The sequence below is a fragment of the Polypterus senegalus genome, chromosome 15 (genome assembly GCF_016835505.1).
Source record: "Polypterus senegalus isolate Bchr_013 chromosome 15, ASM1683550v1, whole genome shotgun sequence".
Lineage (NCBI taxonomy): Eukaryota > Metazoa > Chordata > Cladistia > Polypteriformes > Polypteridae > Polypterus > Polypterus senegalus.
In genome coordinates, this window is record NC_053168.1 from 109,987,381 (window position 1) to 110,006,313 (window position 18,933).

Consider the following 18,933-nt stretch of genomic DNA (forward strand, 5'->3'; position numbering starts at 1 on the left):
TTATAACTTTATTTATTTATATTTTGGTACCTGCAAACCTATTGGAGCTAGTCGTTTACGAAAATGTGCTATGTAATTAAATATTGCAAAAAGTATGAGCAATATACTGTATATATTAAAATGTATGGCAGCAATGTAGAACTTTTAAGACCATTACTTTTCATCTCATGCTTTGCCCAGTAGTGGTTAGGCTTCTACATAAAAAAACAACGGTTTCAGGCCTCACGCAAGCCATACATGCTGTTCATCTTTCAGGTCATATCACTAGTATAAAAAAAAAAAATTATTAAATCATTTTGCCGACTTCAGGCAAAGCATAATAAGGACAGGACTACAATGTCTATGTTTTAAGTGTATTACGGGCACTGACATGTAATAACAAATCGTCTCTTGAAGCTTTCCTCAGCATTCCATAAAAAAGAAATAAACTGGAAACAGAATCTTTCAGGATGATGAATCTCCTTTGATAAAATGTACATGAAAATGTCAGCATTATTCATTTTCAAAGATATTCACAAGTATACAGTAATTAACAATACTTACAAATTGTGAAGTCCATTGATTGTAAAAGACAGTGCTGAAGTGTGACAAAACATTTTTCTTCACTTCTGCCCCCATACAAAATATTTTACTGCCTGGAAAGGAGAGTCTATGGATGAGAAAACTGAACTGAAAAGGAGACCAAGTGTCTTAAAGAGCAGACAATAGAGATTAATAAATGATGCACTTGTGAGTTTCAGATGGAAGAGGAAATTCACCTGAACTGAAGCATGTTTGGGTCTGGCCAGTACTTGCATGAAGACCAGCTAGAATAAAACGGGCTTGCTATTGGAAGAGGTATTCAGGGGCCAAAAGGGTGCTTATTCTGTGATATATGTGTGGATCCCAATGCCCCCCGGTGTAGTGATGGCGACACTGTGCTGTACAAATTAATGTGATCCTTCATACGATATGTAAAACTAAGGTCCTGAGTTTCTGTGCCCATAAATTTTAGGTGTGAATACACAAATGGAGGTCTGAAAATCGAACGTACACCTTATGAGGGAGATTTAGGAATCATAGTGTACTCAATACTATCAACTGTCAGACAGAGTTCAGAAGCCATTAAGAAGGCTAAAAGAATGTTTGATTAAATAGCACGATGTGTAGAGTGCAAATACAAGGATGTTCTGCTCAAGCTTTATAACATACTGGTGAGGTCTCATCTGGAGTACTGAGTGCAGTTTTGGTCTCCAGGCTACAAAAAAGACAAAACAGCGGTAGAAAAGGTCCAGAGAAGAGCAACGAGGCTGATTCCAGGGGTACAGGGGACGAGTTATGAGTACAAATTAAAAGAGCCAAGCCTTTTCAGTTTAAGAAAAAGGAGATGAAGAGGAGACATAATTGAAGTGTTTAAAATTATGAAGGGAATTAGTCCAGTGGGTCGAGACATTTTTTTAAAATAAGTTCATCTAGGAAACAGGGACACAGTTAGAAACTTTTTAAGGGTAAATTTTGCACAAACATTGGGAAGCTATTCTTTACACAGAGTACCAGAGACACATGGAATATGCTACCAAGTAATGCGGAAGACAGTGGAACTTTCTAAACTCAATTTGAGGTTATTTAAAAAAATGAAGTGGATAGGACTGGCAAGCTTTGTTGGGCTTAATGGCCTGCTCTCCTCTAGATTGTTCTAATGTTTTTATAAAGGATCCCTGAGTATTTTTTGAAGAGTAGAGAGTTTCTCGATGTCCAGTCTAAATTGCCTATCATAGCCTTGTCCATTCTGGCTAAGTTTCCCTCACTCCATGCTGGTGGAAAATGGCTGCCGTCACATCATCCAGGTGGGTGTTGCACATTAGTGGAGGTTGAAGTGGTTCCTCACCAACTATATACAGTGCCCCACATAGCTAGAACGGTACTATAAAAATGTAATTAATTATTAATTTATTGTCATTTTGTACATGAAAGACATATTTTAATTAACTCACAAATAGTAACCATTGGCAAAATGGACGTTTTGATCATAACACACTTTAAATGAAAGCTGAGTGAATTTCAGAAGTTCGCATTAGTCTTTAGTAAGTGGATGTGTATGTGTTTGAGTCTGTGACAAAAATGAAGATTGTGCAGCAATGACAACAGAAGTCACCAACCATGAGAATCTATCCTTATACGGGGTGACCAGATGCCCCAGTATAAAATTAAAATTAAAATTGTAATGTGCATCACAAGTTTCTCACTCCAGGGTACTTTCAAGGAAACGTTTCTCAACTGTCATCGTTCTTATAAAACAAAATCAGTTCCATATGGGATTACAGGTGGAAATCAAAATTTTAAGAAGTCTACGGCATCTTGGCCATCCAGTCACCCCTACAGTGAATGTGTGATACTTATATTCTGTACACCATACACATTCCATATACATAAGCCAAAAGTCTTTTTTCTTTAAAATAATAATTAACTAATATCACGTCAGAAATGTAAGAAAAATGCAAAATATACAATACAGTTAATTTTAAAATACAATGTACTTGACAACCAGCTACAGAGAGATGTTAAGTACCTTTGATTCATTTTTGAGAACAACTGCTTGTGTATAAAAATAATATTTTCTGAATCTTTCAGGCCTTTCAACCTGAACTCTTCTGCTTTTCATTTTCCTCTACCCTATGAAGCAATCACATTGTAAAGACATCTGAAAGTTTTGATTCCTGTGTGATGCAGCAGTGCTGCTTTCACAGCCTTAACTGCTAAAACAAACTCTTTCCTCCACTTGACCTCCCTCCCCCAAGAAAGCCATGGAAACAGAAAATGAGTGTTATATATTTCTTTTATTGATAAGTAATTCTACTGGGAAACCATCCAACCTTATAATAGATGAGCGACAGACAGTGATTCTGTAGATCATCAAGTCCTTGGCGTCACTTCTCACTCCTTGTGTAGCAGACTTTCTTTCCCCTCAGAGTTGGAGCATTCAATATTTCATAACTTCAGCTCCACACTCATTATAAGGTGGCTGAATTAATATTGCAGCTTCAGGTTATTGATTAGAACAGTGGGTGGAAGAGGGGAGTACATTAAGGGAGAATGAAGCGGCCAAGGGTGGGGAAGCGAACTGGATTTGAAACACATGCCATACACTAGGAAAGGATCGGTTTCAGGTGGCCCATGCTAACGAAGAATTCATAATTAATGAATGGCAGGACAGGACTCAGTCCAAATGGCAATGGCTTGGTGGTGGAGAGGTGAGAGGATTAGGAGTGGAATCAGGAGCTGTGGGTTTAAAAAAACTGAATCAGAGTAGTCTGATGCACGAGGAGCAGAGCAGTCTCTTAAGTCATGGGATAGACATGCTGGAGATTTTAATTCCCCTAATTAAAACTGCAATAATATACAGAGCTATATTTCTAGTCGCACTACCTTTGTTGCCCACCTATACATTAGTTATTTGATTCGGTCAAGTTGTACCTTGTGACTGCTTTAATATTTTACACATAAAGTGACAGCAGCAAAGAACTTTGCAATCCAAGAGCGGCGTTTGGGGGTGTTAAGTGGGGCGACCACCCCTGGCCCCGCACCTAAGGGTGCCCAGCTTTTGCGGTACGAGTGTCCCGTTCGAGCAGATTTGTCAAGTTATATTCTCCAGTATATATACAGTATATATATATATATATATATATATATATATATATAGTGGCAGTAGAGGTTCCGACCCACCTCTTGAACCCTCAGGTACCACTCCAAACAACAGGTAAAAATCCCAGACTCTTATTTTTCTTTTAACACAGTGCACCAAGCACCTTCCACTCCACAATACTCAATAACAACACTAATTAATCCTCCTCTCCCAGACACTTAGCCACCCTTCCTCCCAGCTCAGTCAGTGTCCCTTTATACCCCCTGACCTGGAGGTGTCCCTGCCCAACAGTCCACAAGTCCTTACTCCTTCCAGGTCAGGGTAAACAGTCCATATCTTCATCCCGAAAGCACATCGTCTGTTCCTGTCTCGGGATTATGGCATACTTCCGGGTTATAGGGCATATACAAGTCCATGGGCCCTCTGACAGCGACTCCCAGTGGCCCCCAAGGTATCCAGCAGGGCTGTGCATAAAAACTACATAGTCCATAAGGCCCTGCTGGAACTCGGGGCCCGTCCATGCTGTGAGGAGAGCTCCTCTCTTATATATATATATAACTAGCAAAATACCCGCGCTTCGCAGCGGCGAAGTACTGCATTCAAATTTTTATTAAGAAGAAAATTAAACCTTTTTAAACTGTGGGACAATATGCCAATAATTATTTGTTAAGGATCTCTTTGTATACCATGTTGTCAGTTCGGCCGTCCGGTTGTAACATGACCAAGCTGTGCACTGAGCTTACTCTTGAGCATGTAACTTGCAGTTGGCCATGTGAACAGTAATCTTGTTTCAAATCTCACAGCTTGGATTGCTGCTGTCATAATCGGTTTGAGTTTCATGGTTTGTTTCAATTACGACAGTATTTGCAGGATTTGTTGTGTTGAAGTGACATTTGGCATCTGTCAAGCGTTGTAAGCACACAACCGGTTTCATCGATAAAATCACATCCAGCTTTTGAGAGTTTAAACATTCATAAACATCAAAGTGTCCACTACTGAAATCGTCACCTGTGAATCTAAGATGTTTAAGAGGCATTGGCGGTTGTCGAAAGGTGTAAAATATTTGGCCATTTCGGTACACTTGAAAGCGACAACCGAACAATTCAGCGGCAGCCATCAACTCACATGCAGAACCATAGGTGAAGGGCTTAAGCATTTCACTCTTCTAGTGCTCCTGTGTAGTATAATTATCTCCTGTACCGTCATCAGTCCACACCTTGAACCTGTCCCAGTCATTCAATACATAAGACACAATGTTCCTCCGGATATCAAGAGTGAGCCTGATATGGCCGTGCAATATGTAACAAAGAGAATGGAAAAGGTAGGTGGTATCTCCGGGCATGGAAACCACTCGGTAAGTGACAATTCTTTGATCGATAGAATTTCTTGAAGATGGGCTCATAAGTAACAAAGACTGTTGAAAAGTTCAATATGGCGGCCGACAGTGGCATCATACTACCGAAATAAGTGCATACATTGGTTTCAGTTAGAGGAGGAAGCCGCCTACCAAATTTCGAGAAGATGGGGCCATAAATAAGAAAGTTCAACATGGCGGACGTTGTCGACCGTTATGACCGTTACGCGTAGAATTTCGAAATGAAACCTGCTTAACTTTTGTAAATAAGCTGTAAGGAATGAGCCTGCCAAATTTCAGCCTTCTACCTACACGGGAAGTTGGAGAATTAGTGATAAGTGAGTCAGTGAGTGAGTCAGTGAGTCAGTCAGTGAGGGCTTTGCCTTTTATTAGTATAGATATAAAGCCGGCCATCCACCACAATATATATATATACACATATATATATATATATATATATATATATATATATATATATATATATATATATATATATATATATATATATATATTTGAGATGCTTCTAAGAGGAACCATTTTAAAATCCCTCTTCAAGGTCAAATTCTGTACACGTACGTCTTTGAAAACATTCCATAATCCACCTTCATCGCCCAAAAAGGGACGCCAGTATAACCCCTTCCTAAAATAGGTAGCCCATTAGTCGCTGGGTTGGCGTCTCCTATCTATGGAAAAAGACATTGCATCCAAATTAGACTATGAAGATGTCATCAACAACTTTTCCAATTGGAAGGCGAAAGTCGATTTTACATTTCTGAACCTGGAAAACGGTAAAAGATTTCATGATGATACCTCTACATTAATTTCACACTTCCTGTCGAAACACTGAAACTCACATTTTATTTGTAGGTCATAAACATGTCCGAATATTAATGCACAAAAACATGTATCGCTAATGATAACCGGCTGACATGACATCAACATGAGTTATAACTATGACATCCTGCATATCGAGACTCAAAGTACTGTATACTTGCAATTTTGTTACTTTTCTAGAAGAGGCTCTACTAATTTCAGCACGACACCACATTGCATTTTGTGCTGTTGTGGTATTGTCATGAATTATGAATTGCAATTTTTTAATAGATAATATCGTTATATTTTGATAAAGTCTGCGTGTTATCTTCCAAAAATGTAACTGAATACTGTAATGAGAAAATCTGGTGTATATTAACATAATTTTTATTAAATTTGCGCACAAGTTTGTACAGTCCACACATACCGCTAACAGCATTTGATGTAACCGGCCCCACGTGGGGTTGGTCAGCCGTAGGCCCTGCACACACCTAAGGCTGCCTCTGTTGCAGTCATCCATCTATTGCCAAACACTGACATCAGTTTAAGGCTTAATGGAGAGCTTAGGGATTTACTGACCACTTTTGACTATTTTTGTCTATCATCAAGCTGTGAATTAGTGGAAAAACGTTAAATGTAAAACAGAGAAAGTGCCAGCCAATGCATGCAAAAGGAAATGGGTAATGTCATGTTGTGTCGGTTTACTAGCCTCTTAAAGGTAATGTTTTGTGTATGGACTTGTATGTGAAATGTATGACTTATCCCTTTCAGAGTATTTTCAAGTGTGCTGTGCAGTTCACCCTGATTGGCGAGTCATTGCAAAGAGGAAGAAAGCATTGAAAGAAGCCATGTCTTGTGCTATGCTTGCTTGGCAGCAGCTGCAAATCTGTTTGGATAGCACAACATTATCCAATATTTTCTTGGTGAACAGTCACATCTATGTGCATAATTTATTGATAGTACATTTGTTATTATTTAAAAATTACCGTATATACTCGCATTTAAATTCTCCCATGGATAAGTCGGAGCTTGATTTTATCGTATAATTTCCGGTATTTTATAATGACATTTGTATAAGTCAAATGCAGAAAAATCATGCTATTGGTCCAGGAGATTATGATATGCTAACGCCCACCTGAGAGAATAACAACAGAGCACACTGCCTTTTTTTTCTATGTATTGTGCTTATGTGACCATACGGTAATACCCGAACTATTCTGAAGCAACGTTTGCATTTTTTTGTGCTTTGTATCTCACACTCTCATATACCATTATCGTAAGAGTATCCCTTATCTATGATAAAATATGAAGCTTGTTTTAAATTAAAAGATGTTGAAGTGGCAAAAGAAATTGGTAACTGCGCTGCTGCAACAAAAGTTGATGTGTCTGAGTAACTGGTGTGAGATTGGAGGAAGCAAAAGAAGTTGTAAAAAAAAAAGTGTTGTATTTTGGAACAGGAGTATAAGTCGCGGTCTGATTTTATGATTGATTTTTCAGGTTTCAAGACCCGACTTATACGAGAGTATGTACGGTAAGTTTAAATATGAAAAGTAAATACAAATAGGTGACAGTGGATTAAGAAAGTACTCAGAGCTCTTCACTTTCTGCACACTTAGAGTTGTAAATTTAAATCAATAAATTTGCCATTTTTGCCCATCAATCTACACTCAATCATCAATGACAAAGCAAAACATGTTTTCTGAAAGGTTTAAAAATGTTTTAACAATCAATAATGGAAATCTCTAATTTATATAAGAATTGAGACCTTTTTCTAGGGCTATTGAATTGACTGGACATCGTTTAGAAAGGCACATACCTGTGTAAATGAGTCCCAGAGTTCACACTGAATGTCAGGACAAAAAAAAAACTCCAAAGAACTCTGTACAGTCCACCTAGATCAGGCAGGTCAAATGTGCAAAAACATTTCTAAACTAATAACTGAAATGGAAAAAGCTTGGAACAACCCCAACTCTTTCTTGAGTTGGTCATCCTGCCAAACTGAGTAACCAGGCAAGAAAGGCCTTGGTTGGGCAGTGACCAAGAATCAACCCAATGGTCACTCTAAAACAGCTTCATAAATCCTGTGCTTAGATGGGAAAACCTGCTATAAAGACAACCATTCTTGACTACAAGACATATAACAGTTTGAAGGATTCTGAGAGCAGAAAGAAAAAATATTCTCTGGTCTGACGTGTCAAAAATTGAACTCTTTGGGCAGAACTTCAAGTAGTATGTCTGACAAAGACCAGACACTGCTCATCACCAGTCTAATACCATCCTTATGGTGAAGTACGATGGTGGCAGCATCATGTCATATGGGTGCTTCTTAGAAGCAGGGACTAGGGTTGGAATCATATGCTGATAGCATGTTGCCGCACCCACCACACGGCGAACCACCAGGATTGGGACCTAGTGACACCTCAGCACCACACTGGAACAGTGTGAGGTTTTTTACGGTGGCTGGAGGGAGACTGAGCAGAACTGACGGAAGGACAAATGCAGCCAAAAACCAGGAGTTCTTTGAAGAAAACTTGCTCCAGTATGCACTTGACATCAAACTGGGGCAAATGTTCACATTTCAGCAGGACAATGACCCATAACACATAGCCAAGAAAACACTAGAGTGGCTTAGGAGCAAGTCTTTGTTGTTGAATGGCCCAGCTAAAGTCCAGATGTCTGTACAGAGACATGAAGATGGGAGCTTACAGATGCTTCACATCCAATCCAATGGAGTTTGAGAACATCTGCCAGGAAGAATGGGATAAACTGCCGAAATCCAGATGAGCAAAGCTTGTAGAGATTTACCCAAGAACACTTGAAGCTGTAATTTCTGCCAAAGAGGTTTCATCAAAGTACTGAATCAAGGGTCTGAATACTTACACGAGAGATTTCATTTTTATATTTTTTTCATTAGTTTGCAAACCTCTCTAATATAAGGTTTTCATTTTGTCTTTATGGTTTAATGAGTGTAGAATGATAGGCCAAAAATGCAAATGTTTATTAAAATTAAATCTACCACAATAAATTGCACAGCTGAATCAATTCCTCAAGGTTCTGCATTTGAAATGGGAGCAGAGGCTTCTGCAAAACACTCAATAGCACTGAAACTTTTATATTTGAAAGGTGAAAGACAACTTTTTACAATTTTCAGATGAAAGCAAAGATGTGAACATCAATTTTACAGCAATACAGCTGCTTTAATTTTTTTTTAACAAATCATTAAAAGTGTGGACAGTGGCACATTCTCCATAAATTTACAGACATTTCTGAAAAGGTGCTAAACTTACCAGCTGCTCATAAACTCAGTGGTGCTAAGTAAGAATCCATTCCAGCCCATTTTAAAATACTCTCTAGGTCTGTATCAAAACTATTACTAGGCTGAAATAGAGCAAAAAAATCTGTTATAACAGGCAGCTCCATAAATTCATCGGCTCTAAAAGTGAAAATTTTAAGAAGCTATTTGTAAAAGATAAAAGGTGTGCCATAAAAACAGTCCAGGAATGCTGGTAGCTTCAAAATCTCCTGCCACTCCTCAAAAAATGTGCTGAATTGGGCGATTCAAAGAATGCCTATAAGTGTGTGCTTAGACTGAAAACTCTACATTTTCACCCAGTTTTCTACAAATGGTCAACTGTCTGTAATTTCACAGTCACTTCATTCAAACATTCCATCCATCTTCCAAACCTGCTTATCCAGAGCAAAGTCGTGATGAAGCTGGAGTCTACCCAGCAAGCAACAGACACAAGGAAGGAAATTCCACTATTGCTAAATATTTGTAAACATGCACACACATACACACACACACACACACACACAACAAAAAAGAATTTAATTTAGTATAGAAGGTCATTTAATATAGATGTCCTAATATTGAGTGTAGTCTGCAAATGCAGTGCCAGTACCGCCAGCATAAACTGTCTGTAAGTACAGAGGACACACAGTTCTTCGAAGTTCTCTAAATACATTCACACTTTCTATTATGAGAATTTTTACCTAATAGAATTTTCTATAAACAATGAATACAACTTATTGCACACACTTTGTCAAATATACCCCATTTTTATGAGTTAATCACAGTGCCTCATCAAAGTGCCTCAAGTGACTAAACTGACTGATCTGCTCTCTACTTCCCATTAAAGCATCCAGGGTCCGCACTAGCAGCCCAAGTCAGCAATGTCTCCGGAGTCTGAGCTCAAGTCCCAGTCTGGTCAGTGCCACACTCCACTAAGGGACTCGTTCTCGTATTGGTGTGAGTCGGTGTGGGCGTATAGTATGTGTAAGTGGGTCCTGAAGTGGACAAGCCCTCATTATCAATTAGTCACTATCTTGTTTAGGTTGGATGGCTAGAATATTTTTTTTCTCCAGCTAATCTTGATACAAAAAGCACAATTCTGACTTTTCTGCCCTTTACAAAAATTAAATAAGTAGGCATATATTTGATGACCTGTTTTGGGGTTAAATGTATAATTCAGGTTCTTAGTTAGGGTATTAGTTATGTTCTGCTTTGAGCCCTCAGCATGAATGGGACCTCAGTTTGACTTGCTGCTGTTGTAGTCATTGTAAAAATTGTATTTATTTCCAACCTTATGCAATATAGGAGTTATAATGCAGTCATCAAACACACATTGCTATAAATAAAAGATAGAAATCAGTCCAACCTACATTGAAATCAATCCAGTGAATTACAACAACAACAACAACATTTATTTATATAGCACATTTTCATACAATTGATGTAGCTCAAAGTGCTTTAAAGGATGAAGAAAGAAAAAAAAAGAAAAATGTAAAGATAAAATTAGGCAATACTAATTAACATTAACCAAAAAAAACAAAAAAACTCCAGACGGCTGGAGAAAAAAAAAAACAAAATCTGCAGGAGTTCCAAGGCCTCGAGACAGTCCAGCCCTTACTAGGCACTATGGAAAAAGGATTCATTCATCTTAAAAAAAAATATATATAAATATATATATATATATATATATATATATATATATATATATATATATATATATATATATATATATATGTGTATATATAAAATAATATTTCAACCCTAACCCAAAGAAAGGAATAATTGACAAAAAGCCCAAAATACAAGCAGCTGTTCTAGGTGGAGCACATTATGTTTAAGGTTGATGCAGGACAAGCTCAATAGAGCTCTGGCCTAAGTATTGAAATAAACACAGACAATATCTCATATATTCCAAAACAGTGCCCAAGAATAATCATTCTAGGACCTATGAAACAGAAGTTGAAACATGGCTGCAGAGGGCGTCTTATTTAGTACAGGCAGATCTCTGTTGTACATAATGAAAGAGAGGAAATTGCATGTTGTGAGGCCTTTTATATCCCTACTGGGATGCGGGATTGCAGGAACACTTGGAAGATCTAGCAGAACAACTCCAGGACTTGCAGAAAGCATTCCTGATGCTGGATGTGATTAGGGGATTTACCCAAGAAGCAATCCCTCTCTGAGACTACAATGACCATTCTGGTCACTCAGTCAGTAAGCTTAAAGCTGTGTGTCGAGTTTAGTTCAGAGCTTGACAGGATGACGGAAGTAAAGCCAGAGGATCAAGGAGAAAATGTATTGGAGGAGTGAGAGGCAAGTGGTGCAAAGTTGGAAAGTGTGTCAACCACCACTCAAATAGATGGGGCATTTGACTTGTGTATAAAGGCCAAGAGAGACAATCCGATTATTTTCAAATTTTTCTAATTTTCTGTCTACTTTTTTACTCTTTCTTCAAGATCAATCCCCTTCCCTGTGTGCTTAGTTTCTAACAAGGCACCTTTTTTATGATTTGGGACCTTCTTGGTGTCATTGTGAGTTTATTGACAACTCCAAAACTGCCCTCGTCATTCAAAACTAACTCATTCAGTTGCCCATTTAAAATCTAATATTGCACAGCAAGCATATTTATAAAGCTCATTATAAAGAAAAGAACACCGGTTAATGGAGACTGGCCACATTTGTACTTGTTTGGTATTGTTGTAAGCTTCCTGCTTATAAATAAACAATGAAGCCTGAATTCTTTAAGCTCCTTTGTAAATGAGATAAAACAATTTAACAACTGTAGTTAAACTTAACTATATTCATCCACAACCAGTTAAATGGGAAAAATTATTATTTGGATGTTGGAACTGCTAGAGAAGCATTATCATCAGCACAGCATGTAAGCCAGCAATCTCAACGTGAGGGGCTACCTTTCTATTGTACAATAATCGATTCATTCTGGAAAGACAATCAAATTGCTTCCACCACCCCAAGAATGTTTAAAAATCTCAAGGATGTCATTCATGGTAATGCAGTGCACTGCCACTTAACAGGCTCTCTGCTTCTGGAAACTTTGTTCTAGGTGGAATTTGAATTGTATTCCTGGGAGTTTCCTCCCAGTGATATAGGGGCTCTGAAGTACTCACTGCAAGTGTCTCTGGTTTAGGATTGACAGGACAGGTTCCAGCTCTGTACCCATTCGTGCAGGGCTAATCCCAATGACTCCGGTTTCATTGATTGTTTGAGAAATGGATAGAGGGATCGAGGCTCTTCATTTTGTTGCAGCAAATCTCTGCCTTAGGGCACCAATGAGCCATGATGCTGCAGATTTCGACTGTTAAGTGGAGTATATTATCTTATTGATTAATTAAATTGAAAACAGAGCTTATACCATGTGGCTTCCTCGAGGGAGGCAAACAAATTAAAATGCAGCTAGTGGAAAGCTAGCAATTCTTTACAGTAATTCATTCCTGAACCGCTTTGTGCAGAAAATTAGTCAAATAAATGGAAATTAATTATTGCTATTTTACAACAAATTAAATAAATATAATCTGTTCTGCTTGATGCTTGACTAAACCAGGCAGATCAATAAGTACTTGGAATCTTTTTTCTTTTTTGGACTGTTGCAATATCATAAAAATCCCAAAAAATAATCTGACAAAATAAAATAAATATAAACCATAAAAAATCAATAAAAAGACACCAGTACTAAAGTGAAAAATAGGTCAGAAACATTTTTTTTTTTGTATTTTGAAATGCATTGCCATTATGAGATGTAGGCAGGCAGTTAGTTTCTTTTCAAAGGCTCATGCTATGTGTTAACAACATAAAAGCTTTTTTTGCTGCAGAATGTTGGTGTTAATGCCAAGATGGAAACTGGCAGGTTAAAGGCCTACAAAAACTACTGAATGGATCAAGAGGGAATGACCAATGGTATTTAAGGAGTAAAACAAAGAGTAATTGAAAAACAAAATAGCTTCGGGGAACCAAAAAGATCAACAGCACCTAATACTAAAACCCATAATTCTTAGCAAAAACTGTTGTCATAAACGTCAGCACAAGAAGGTCTAAATTCAATGAAACTTCAATGAAGGTCACAAACCATAACATTTCACCAAAGATCAGATCATATTGAAAAGCTTGGATGCCAGCAAAACCATGCCACCATCTTATATAGGCATGGTGCAATCATGTGACCAGCAGCTATAGTCATAACTGAAAACACCATAAAACAGAACCACGGTAAAATGGTGGTAACATTAACATGCAACATTAAAACAAAGCTAACAGGACATTACCAAGCAATTAAAACTGACTGAAAAACAAACATTAAAAATGATCTCAAATGAAAGAAGGTGTTAAAAATAAAATCAAGTTGCAGCAGTTGGATGGTCTTTCATTATTCCATATTGACTTGGCTGGTGAAATGTTTTCCATTACAACATGTTGACTTTTCCGGTTGCTGTTAGTTAGTTGCTGTCGAAAGGTGCAGACTACAACCTCACTACTCACCAGGCCCTTTTTTTACCAGAACTTTTACAGGTAGAATTGCTGTTAGATTTTTTAAATGATTAGGAAAAGCTTACTAGAGGCTAACTAACATACTCCCCATACTCATTGTGGTACAGTCATGTAAATCTAACTCCATTAGGCTGTAGAAGTTTTTGATTAGTGTTGATTATAAAAATCATTTTGAAAATGCTTGAGTTACAGCACTAATTCCTGTCTCATGATCAGGTTGAGCATAGCATCTGAAATATTCTCCTTTAACTAGGAAAAGAATTCTCATGACAGATAAAATGAAATCAAACCTATGAGGTAGATATAACACAAAACACTTTACTCTTTTACATCAATTTCTTAAAACAGTCATTGTATAAATTGAATGAAATATTCTGTTGGGAATGCATTAGCATGTAATGTTGTCTCCGTGTGGTTAATGGGTTGGACTGGAAAGCATAAGTTTACCACAATAATTTCCATCATGCACAAATAAGACCCTTTTTTAAAATATGCGCTATAAAGTGCTTTTGTCATTGTCATCACCAAGAAAACTGATATTCTAGGAGGCTAAGAAATTGATGGATTGTGCTATTCTTCATACTTATACAAAAAAAAAAAATCAAATTAGCATTTTTATGACCTCTTTCCAGTACCAGGCAATGGACTTGTTCAGACATAATACCAGACTTTTGTACTCTTGTGAGCATGTTACCTTGCAGGAAAGTACAACCTACCCTAGAAACTGGACTAGTAAGTGGATCTAGCAATGTTTCTCAATACACTTTGTTAAATAATTTATTGACTGAAAAATCTCACTGTTAGTGTGTCATAGAGAGGACGTGTAGCATTGTCCATAATGGCACTCAGTTTTGTCTTCATTCTCTCCTCTGTTTCTACCTACAGTAGGTTGAGACTGTGTCTCATAGCAGAGTCTGCCTTCTTAATTAGTGTGTTGATTCGGTGGGCCTCTCTTGTCGTGATGTTACTGGCCCAAAAAATAATGATAATAATAATAATGATGATGATGATAATAATAATCATCATCATAATCATAATAATAATAATAATGGTAAAATGGCTACAATAGTGCACTGGCCATCACAGAGTTTTAGAATACATAAATGATATTACTACCATATTAATGAAATGCTGTCTCCTAAGAAAAAGTCTGCACTGCCCTTTCTTATATGCTCCTCAGTGTTAATAGACCATGACCCAGAGTTACTGTATATTTATTGTCTAAGGTTTACAGAATGAAGGGAAAAGGAGACAGCTGTTCCTTGTGGTGCTCCAGTGTTGCTCACATCTGTATCAGAAACGGAGTTCTCGAGTCTCACAAATTGCAGTCAGCTGGAGAGAGTCTACTGTTCTGGACACCATAGGCTCATCCGCCTGCATATCTCTGAGATTACCACTGTCAGGGAGGCCAGGGGCAACGACCCGGTCGGGACACGGTGAGGGACCGGATGTGGGTCGGCGCCCACCCTGGATCACGTGGGGGCCGCCTTCCTGGTTGCTTTGGGGGCCACGGGTTAAGGGCATGGAAGCCCCACCCTGCAGGGGCCAGTGGTCACCGCCAGGAGGCGCCCCAATGCCTTGGGGACCTGAATTTAGAAGGGCACCCGGAGAGCTGCCGGGAGAACAGTCGGCACTTCCGCCACGCTGGGGCATGGCCAACGAGGGAATGCCGGGAGCCACCTGGAGCTCGTCTGGGAGAGGATAAAAGGGGCCATCTCCTTTCATTCAAAGCTGGAGTCGGGTGGAAGCAGGACAAGGCACGAGAGGGGTGTGGAGGCGGCCCGAAGAAAGGCATTGTGAGGCCAGGACTGAGTATTGGGGTTGTGTGCACTATTTGGACTGGGTCTGAGTGACCAATATTTGTAAATATAATTGTAAATAAAACATGTGGTGGTTTGAAAACAACATGTCCGTCTGTCTGTGTCCGGGTTGGCTCCACACCACTTAAACAGGGATGGCTGGATGGCACTGATGCCTCTGGAAAAATCAAAAACAATCCACACAGTGCTGCCAGCATTGCCTAGATGAGAAATAAGCCTTGTGTATTAGATACAATAACTGCATTTTCCACTCCAACCTTAGTCTAATAAGCACACTGAAGTAGGTCCAAGTGGTTTTTCACAAGACGACTCATAGTTCAGGACCAGTCTCTTGAAGGTCTTCGTGATATGGGATATCAGGAACAATGGTTTGGAACAGGGGTCCCAAACTCTGGACCTGGAAGGCCGCAGTGGCTGCAGGTTTTCATTCTAACACTTTTCTTTATTAGTGACCTGTTTTTGCTGCTAATTATTTCTTTTGAATGAATTTTAATTGACTTGTTTTATAAGATCAGTCCCCCTGAATTTCTTCATCGTTATTCTGAATTACTTCATTTATTTCCTTAAATGGCACCCAAACAGAAATGAAATATGAAATGAGTGAGCCAACAGAAGACCAATTAAGTCAGGGTCCCAAACTCCTACCAGTTTCACTCCAAGCAGTTGCTTAATTAGGCGCTGACTCTTGTTGTTAATTAAACCTGTCTTTAATTCCATGGCTTGTTGCTGCTCTCATTGTGCAGCAGCATACCTTTCCGAATTGTTGATTTTCTCTTTTCTAAGAGCACTGTTCAAATGTTTTGGGGACCTGAGCAGATCCACATGCCTGAGAAGTTCATCTTTCTTTGTGCTCATATATTGCATGATGGACACAGTTTGCTGGTCATGTTTTGGGTCATTTTGTATCTCATTATTGTTTGTTGGCTAATTAAGTAAAAAGAAACAAGTAAGGGTCCGAGTCTTGAAGAGCAAGTCAAATAAAATGAATTCAAAAGAAGTTAATTAGCAACAAAAACGGGTCACTAATTAAGAAAAGGGTTAGAATGAAAACCTGCAGCCACTGCAGTCCTCCAGGACTGGAGTTGGGGACACCTCAACTGGAACCATGCCAGATGTTTGTGTCAGACTGAACAGATAGCAGTACTCAAAGACTAACTCCATCCAGTCCAGCAGCTCTTCCTGTGTGTAGCTTCATCAGTTGTCTCTTTGATTGGTCGTCAGTTATGGACTACACATATAATAAGAGGTAGAGTGAGCAACATGTGAAGGGAGATGTTAATGCAGAAGAGACAGTGTGGGAAGGCTGGTCCTTAGAAAAAGGTGTTGGTTGGGAAAAAATAGATTAAAAGATTTTACCAGGGTGTTCGTTTTGTGCACATTTCTTTCTAGCAGCTGAGCCCTAGATTGCTCGAGTCCAGTAAATATACCCAGTAAAGTCCAAACACTTTTCATGTTATGCTGAGTGAGTTTGTTCTCTTCCTTTCCTTCACTCTGTTTTTTCTTCTACACTCTCTATACACACTTTAGAGCATCTTTATCAAAATGAAAGCTCTCTTATCACCTTTAAGGAGACTTTTTACCTCCTTAATAATCCAGGTTTTTGTTTAGAAAGCTGCACACTTCTTTTGAGAGTAAAATATTGTCAACACATAAGTTAACACAGTCTGTGACACACTGACCGGGTCCCTCAATCTCGTCCCCATTTGACTAGCGCATCATTTCCCAGTCAGTCCTTCAGAGCCATCACAGCCTCCATGGTCACTTTTTTGCTGTCCTGGTTACAAGATGTTTCAGTCTCAAAAAAAGGGTTGTAGGTTGAAGTAAGACACATCAGACTATGGTCACATCTCTCCCAGGGTGCCACAGGTTTACATAGAAAAAGCTTCTTTAACATTTCAATAAAGCAGGTCCAGCTTGTTGTGTCCATGACTGGAACATGGCACATACTGATGGAAGTTGGTCTTTGTTCCCTCCAAAGTCATAAAAGTGAAGTCACCTCATAGTATAACTGCAACAATTATTACCCAGCAACATGTTATTCCAGTGAGAAGAAACTAAATGAGCTTCACACGTTTTCCATAAACTGAACATGCAAGCTGCTTTGAGTGAGAACCTTGATAACAAGCATTATCACCATCTCAAAAGGTGGAAAAACAGCTTTGAGGCATTTGGAATTAAAGCTGCATCTCACCGTAAAACACAGTTTCAACACTAACATATTTTTGTTTACCAACTGATTCCTTTAATACTCCGTATCAGTGTATCTACACATGGCATATGAAATCTTAAGACATGCAATTAATGTTGTCCTGCCACATAATTACAGCAATGAATTGCAATCCATCCATTTTCAAACCTAAGCAATCTAGATCAGGGCTGTTGTCTCTCTCAGAAGCATTGGGAGCAGATGAAATGCCAGTCCAATAGGAGGGCACATTCACACAAACATCCATAACTAGCTCACACAGTTGTGAATAATACTAATAGTACAGTGAAGTTTAATTGAGGTTCAGTATAGACCGTACTAAAAAAAAAAAAACTCGGGAGTTAAGAGTCCACAAAATTCAAACAGAAACTAACAACTATAGAAAGACTATGACTGTGAATGGTTAGCCATATTTTCAAAGGACATTGGAGTCAGTGAATCTCACCTATGAGGGCAGATCAATAATGCAAGGTTTGTAAAAAATGTAGGGCCAGACCAATGATATGCTGTAAGTGACATGTCCCAAGACAATCAATGCATATTTGGTTTGGTTAAGAGCAGCTTACAGGAACAATGCTAATAGTGGTCCTGTTCCACAAGGCCAAGCCATTTCCACACTATATGTCAAAAAGCTCTTTCACCAAATGATTTAACTCTGTTCTTATTGGTTAACTTTCATAGTTCTCATGGCATTCATTGGGTGTGTGATGTGTTGAATCCTTTTGTGAAAATATGGACAAAGCCTCAGGAATTATATGCATATTCTGATTTACATTAAGAATTTTTATTGTTTGAAATGAGCTGGATGAGTTCTAGTTGCTGTATCGCACATTGATTAAGTAGTCCTAGACGCATTTCTTTTACAAGGAGACAAGTGGCTGCACTTGATCGTCAGTCAATAATCTTGTATTTAGAGAAATTAGCTGCAGAATGAAACTGTAAGCCATCTATTTACAGAGAATGAATTCAAGAAGTCTTTCTGCATATTCAGTTATCATTTATGACAGAAAGGTGTGATTGAAAATAAATATGCATATATTACCATTCTCTGTTTTAATAAAGATTCACAAATAATAGAGGTTTACCAATCAAGTGCAATGAACCTCTTGATTTTAGTCAGGTTTTGTTGTTAGCCAATTGTACATAAGTACCACTTGAGTAAAACGTAACTGATAGCACTCTGCATTGGTATTAGTAATGCACCATGAAGACTGTATTTCTTCTACTAGTGAGTGGCTGAACTAACCATAAATGATTATTCAAATACATATTTTTCTTGTTTAGAAATATTTTGCCATTATAGATTCAAATTTAAGCATAACA